General features: G+C 42.9%; 1 long non-coding RNA gene across 1 annotated transcript in view; it reads right to left on the bottom strand.

Moving 5' to 3' along the window:
- Window positions 1-1677: 1677 nt before the first annotated feature.
- The window catches only part of LOC133500602 (uncharacterized), a 166012-nt gene continuing 161689 nt past the window's right edge, over window positions 1678-6000 (bottom strand). Inside the window, exon 3 of the long non-coding RNA XR_009794965.1 lies at window positions 1678-2221. This is a non-coding gene — a long non-coding RNA (uncharacterized LOC133500602). The remainder of the gene's footprint in view (window positions 2222-6000) is intronic.

Here is a 6000-nt window from a genome sequence, read left to right as displayed (position 1 = left end):
TACAATTAAATGTTTTTATGACCAAAAATGCTCATTTTTTGCTATGTTATGATGATAGTGCTTCACAGCGTATTTTGGGAAAAGTTAACATGACACAGAAATCGTTTCTTGGTAGTCACGGTGTTCTATGTCTTTCCTTTGCACTTTGCCTTTTTTGTCTCACCAAGTTGAATTAAAAATCCTTCATGTTACCAGAACAGAAAAAAAATCTCACGCTCACATGCCAAACTTTGAGAAAAACCCCGGCATAATCCAACCTGTAAACCATGTCCTCCGCACGTTTTGGGAGTACCAAGATGGCGCCCAACTGGCTTCAACCAATCGACACACCGCTAAATATGTATGCTCTATCCAGTCTTTTTTTTTAAGATCAGTGGCTACTGGCTAGCCTACTTTTACTTCCAAGTTTACCAGACACCGCCCCACTCCGCTCTTAAAGGGGTACACTCATAATTACAGACAGAACACACACCCGCAGGTTTATATCTGCGGGCATGACTGACCACACCTGTACATTTTTCAAATGTGAGTGACTGAATATGTGAGGAATGGAAGCCTGAACTATTTCACATGGGAATTCAGTCATTCTGGCTCCTAAGAGCAATGGAATTAGTGGGAAACGTTTTTTTTTTTTTTAAATCCATCTATCAAAGCATAAATAGACCAATTTGATTACTAATTCAAAGAATGTTTATGGCATGGGTGTCAAACTCCTTTTCCTCGCGGGTCATATTGTAGTCCCGGTTTCCCTCCGAGGGCCGTTATGACTGTGAAACAATAAAAACATTTAATCGTCTCATCATATATACATCATTAATTTATGAACTAGTTTTGGAATCAGAAGTCAAGGGTAATGTGTTTTTCAACTATTCTTGTTTGGGAACAAAAATGCTTGTAATATCTCAACTTTATCGTTTTTGATATATGACCATTTGATATTTTGGTACAGATTTTTTTCTTTTCACAAGAATCATAGAAATTGACACTCTAGATTTGGCTTCGCGGACCACATAAAAGCCTGATTTGGCCCCCAGGCCTTGAGTTTGACACCCGTGGTTTATGGGGTTAACACCCTAAAAAGTTTTTTTGTTGTTGTTGAGAAAAAGGACAACATATCATAGCTGGGTTTGTGTAGCCCAGGGCTCAGCAACCTTTTTGAGGCTGAGGGCTACTTGGTGACCTGTTTGCGGCAAATTTCACACTCAGTTCATTACACGTACAGAAAATATTTTTGTTTTAATTTATTGTAATACATGACATTCCAGGTATTTTAAAATTTTAATTCACGTAAGCAAGTCAGCTTCAGAATTTAAAGCACAAATAATCGTAACAATTTGGGGCCTATGGTATTTTTAGAACATACTTCGCGGGTGCCTTATATCGTTCTCGCGGGCTACCATTCGCCCGCGGGCACTGCGTTGGTGACCCCTGGTGTAGCCTAACTGCAGATTTACAAGATGTCACGATGAGGTCATTTTTGATGGTCAAAGCCGCGTTAAAAATCTGTAACGGAACGTGAAAGATATTACTCTTGAGAAAAAATAAAGCCCGTTTAGCAATCGCCCTATCTCGGACTGAGATAATAAGCCTTTGTGTTTGTGCGACATCTGCGCTTGACCTTGAATCGATGAACTGCGGTCATTAAACGAGAGGTCAAAGCTGCTCCAAGGGGTCAAGGTATGAAACGTCGCCGCTCCGACATCAATGAACCAACAGCGCGGTAAGGTCTTTTGTCTACGTCGTCACTGCGATCTATTTTTTTATTTTTTTTCATTTTGGGGGTCCTGATTTGACACCGAGAACGCCAGCTGCACTCTGCGATGCCCTTTCAGCGTTGAATGCACTCACTTATGATGAATGTTCACCTTGCGAGCCGTTCACTCGTTTTTTTTTTTTTTCCCAGGCACGCACTGACTCAGTCCACAGGTTTCAGATTTTTTTTAAGGACAGACACACACACAAACGCACGCATACACACACACACTCTTTATTTAGATGGAGCAACAGCGCTTTCGAAAAGTGCTGACACATGGGTACCGTTTGATCTCAGGTGATGCAGGGTTCAGTCAAACATCCAAAACGTCTCGCTGGCACAGTTTGCTGTTCCCGCTCACTCGCTTTGTGCAAAGTACGAGGCTTCAGAAGTAGCGCGGAGCTGCATACGGTGTTGTACCGCCTCGGGCTGTGTTGTCCTGCCTGGGCTCCGAAAAAAGACACATGCCTTTCATTGGAGAGGTAACATACATACAAAACACACACACACACACACAACACACACACACACACACACACACACACACACACACCACACACACACACACACACACACACACACACACAAAACCCTTAAAAACTCCAGTGGCTCGCATTAGATCACATACTCCTGCAAGTTGGCAGGATTTTCTATTTCAGTGTATCAAACTGCATGCTACAGTGAAGAAAATAAGTATTTGAACACCCTGCTATATTGCAAGTTCCCCCACTTCGAAATCATGGAGGGGTCCGAAATTTCCATTGTAGGTGGATCTTCACTGTGAGAAAGAGAATCTAAAAATAAAAATCCAGAAGTCGCAATGTATAAAAGTCCACCTCCACTCCATGTATTATCCTGAATCAGATGCACCTGTGTGAGGTTGTTTTGGAACTTTTTGGTCATAATTCCACTCACCGTGTTTGGAGGAATACGCATGATGAGTTCCATCCCAAGAACACCATCCCGACTGTGAAGCATGGGGGTGGTAGCGTCATGCTTTGGGGGTGTTTTTCTGCACATGGGACTGGACGACTGCACTGTATTAAGGAGGGGATGACCGCGGCCATGTATTGTGAGATTTTGGGGAACATCCTCTTTCCCTCAGTCAGACCATTGAAGATTGGTCGTGGCTCGGTCTTTCAACATGACAATGACCCAAAGCACACAGCCAGGAAAACCAAGGAGTGGCTCCGTAAGAAGCATATCAAGGTTCTGGCGTGGCCAAGCCAGTCTCCAGACTTAAACCCAAGAGAAAATCTTTGGAGGGAGGTGAAACTCCGTGTTTCTCGGCGACAGCCCGGAAACCTGTCTGATCTAGAGAAGATTTGTGTGGAGGAGTGGGCCAAAATCCCTCTTGCAGTGTCTGCAAACCTGGTGAAGAACTACGGGAAACGTTTGACCTCTGTAATTGCAAACAAAGGCCACTGTACCAAATATTAGCATTGGTTTTCTCAGGTGTTCAAATACTTATTTGCAGCTGTATCAAACAAATAAATCGTTAAAAAGAAAATCATGTATTGCGACTTCTGGATTTTTCTTTTTAGATGATCTCTTTCACAGTGGACATGCACCTACGATGAAAATTTCAGAGCCCTCCACGATTTCCAAGTGGGAGAACTTGCAATATGGAAGGTTGTTCAAATACTTATTTTCTTCGCTGTATAATAGTGTTTTTTAAAAATGTGGCAACAATGGTGCCTTGCAGTTCTGCGGTTTGCGGTTCGAATCTCAGATATGTTTTCTGAAGATACTGCGGCTTACCCCCACACTCCCGAAAAATGTATCGAATGCCTGTCGCACAGTGAGTGACGTGGCCGAACGCGAGTGAAGTGAACCACCGTGAAAAAATGACAGTTGGCGAATAGTCGCTGTACACCAAGTATCTAAGCACCATCGACGCACATCTACCGGCGCACTGCAGTGGTTATAATCGTATAATAACCCTATGTCGTGTCTTAATGATCCACGTATTCTGTATACTTTACGGCCGTATTCTTCATGGAACCACAAAAACATAGTGTGATTGTTAAAGAGAAAGTAGGTCGCCAGAAAGAGAGGAAAACAAAAAGGTTTTCTGGTATTGTCTTCTTATCATCTTTCTTGTGACTTCCAATATGATGAAAATAATTTTCTCACCCAGAATAATAAAAAAAAAAAACAGTAGCGTTCTACTATTTTACATCATCCTCACTCAAGAAAGGACGCACACGGGAGGACAAGCAGCGTGTTGGGTTGTTCTTACTGACATTACCAACTACTGAGCTTGCATGCCTGTTCCAATGCTTTGTTGGCTTTTTTTTTTTTTTTTGTTAGCTAGCAACTAGTGCCATTTAGGAGAGAAAATTAAAGGGGGTGAGTGATTTTTACCGGTTACTCACATTTGAAAAATATACGGGTGTGGTCAGTCATCCCCCTCAGATATAAAATTACAGGTGTGGTCCACCAGTCATGCCCACAAATTTGAAGTTGCAAGTGTGTGTTCTGTTTGTAAGTATGAGTGTACCCCTTTAAGAGCGGAGGGGGGTGGTGTCAGGTAAACTAGGAAGTAGAAGTAGGGTGCGCAGCAGCTCGTTGTTAGAGAGCTGTGCTCCCGTGTTGAAAAAAAAAAAAAAAAGACGTCAGGCTGTGGTTCACTGCACTGGATCGGTTTTTATGTGCGCTGTGTGTGCGATAAGTACGCAATTATGCAGTGGTGCAGCTTAGAGGGAACATTGGTCAAGACTACACAAAATAAGCGACGTCTTCCAATATCTATGTATTTCTACTCGAAACAAATGTTACATGTGTGATTTTTCGTGCTCGGCTGTGTAGATGTGCGAGTGCGATGGTGCGCGGGCACGTACGCGCCCGTCAAATCACAGTGACTGATTTTTACAGTTATTCCACTGTTATTAAAGTTTGTTGCCTGTAGGCGGTGCGAATGCACATCCATTGATTCACTAATTTTCTAAATCCTCCATATCATTAGTTCGGCTATCCTAGCTGACTGTGGAAAAGAAGTTGGGTACACCCTGGACTGGTCGCCAGTCAATCACAGGGTACATAGACAAACAATAATTCACACTTCTTTAATTTAGAATTTTCAATGAACCGAACATGCACGTTTTTGGATTGTGCAAGGAAGCCAAGGAGGAGGAATACCCACCAAAAAAAAACGATGTACCGGTAGCCAAGGTTTGAACCCGGCACCTCTGACCTGTAAGGCAAGTGAATTACTCTAAACCAAAATTGAATGTGTTTCTTCTTGGCCCAAGTCAGCCCCTTCCAAAGAATTTACATAATTCTGTTGATTGGGAAAAAAAAAACAGCCATGACTGAAAACATTACTTGATGAATGGCTGAAAAGCTTCAATGGCAGTGAACGGAAAACGCATCACTTTCATACTTGTGAGTTTTCGCTTTATCGCCTGTCTTTGTGACGTACGCCCAGCAGGGACACGTCGTCATCCCCCCTCTTCTGCTTGTGACCCACCTTCCCTCACAAGCCTCCCCCGGTGTAACCTTGCGGGGTAAAGCTCCATTGACATCTGCTTCATAAGTATTCAGCGCTCAGTGCCTTTGACATTAATCACCCTACAATACATTATCTCCCCTCTCCCTCCTTTTTACCTCCTCTCATCCCTACCATCACCCCTCTTTCACCTCTCCCCCCCCCTCCTATCACTCTCCTCAGCTTTCCATGCACTGATTTGTTATCATGGCTGAGAAAACCGCACGTTTGTGTCTATTCGTATACTTTTAGCCTGCTAGTTTATACATTTACATACAGCTGGCCTAAGCAGGATGGTTGTATAGAAACATTATTATTTTTGTTTTATGCGCTTGAAAGAGAGAGAGTGAATTCTACAATAACTGCCTGCCAAGAGGTAATAAAGCTGGCACAATTTTAAATTTGGGATTCTTTCCAGTAAAATCATGTAGGCAGGCAGTGTTTGATGGCATGTGGGGGGGGGGGGGGGGGGAATAATAAAAAACTATCCGCATTAGCATGTAGCTTATTTTGTGAAATGATTAGCTCACGTTGCCTTTTGAATCGAATCATTCGGTCGATCTGTTTCTTGTGCCAAGAAAATGAAACTCCAAGGCAGGAGGAACGATGAATTTTGAATGTATCACCTTTGAGTCAGAAGAATAATTTGTGCTCTACATCGGTTGGGTCCAGTAATCTTACGTCATCTTACATGAACCAGGAAGTTGCCTTCTACCTAACAAACACACTACTTGTCATGAGCAAGGCTCGGCCACTG

The sequence above is a fragment of the Syngnathoides biaculeatus genome, chromosome 5 (assembly GCF_019802595.1).
Source record: "Syngnathoides biaculeatus isolate LvHL_M chromosome 5, ASM1980259v1, whole genome shotgun sequence".
Taxonomy (NCBI): domain Eukaryota; kingdom Metazoa; phylum Chordata; class Actinopteri; order Syngnathiformes; family Syngnathidae; genus Syngnathoides; species Syngnathoides biaculeatus.
This window is presented reverse-complemented; position numbering and strand designations above follow the sequence as displayed.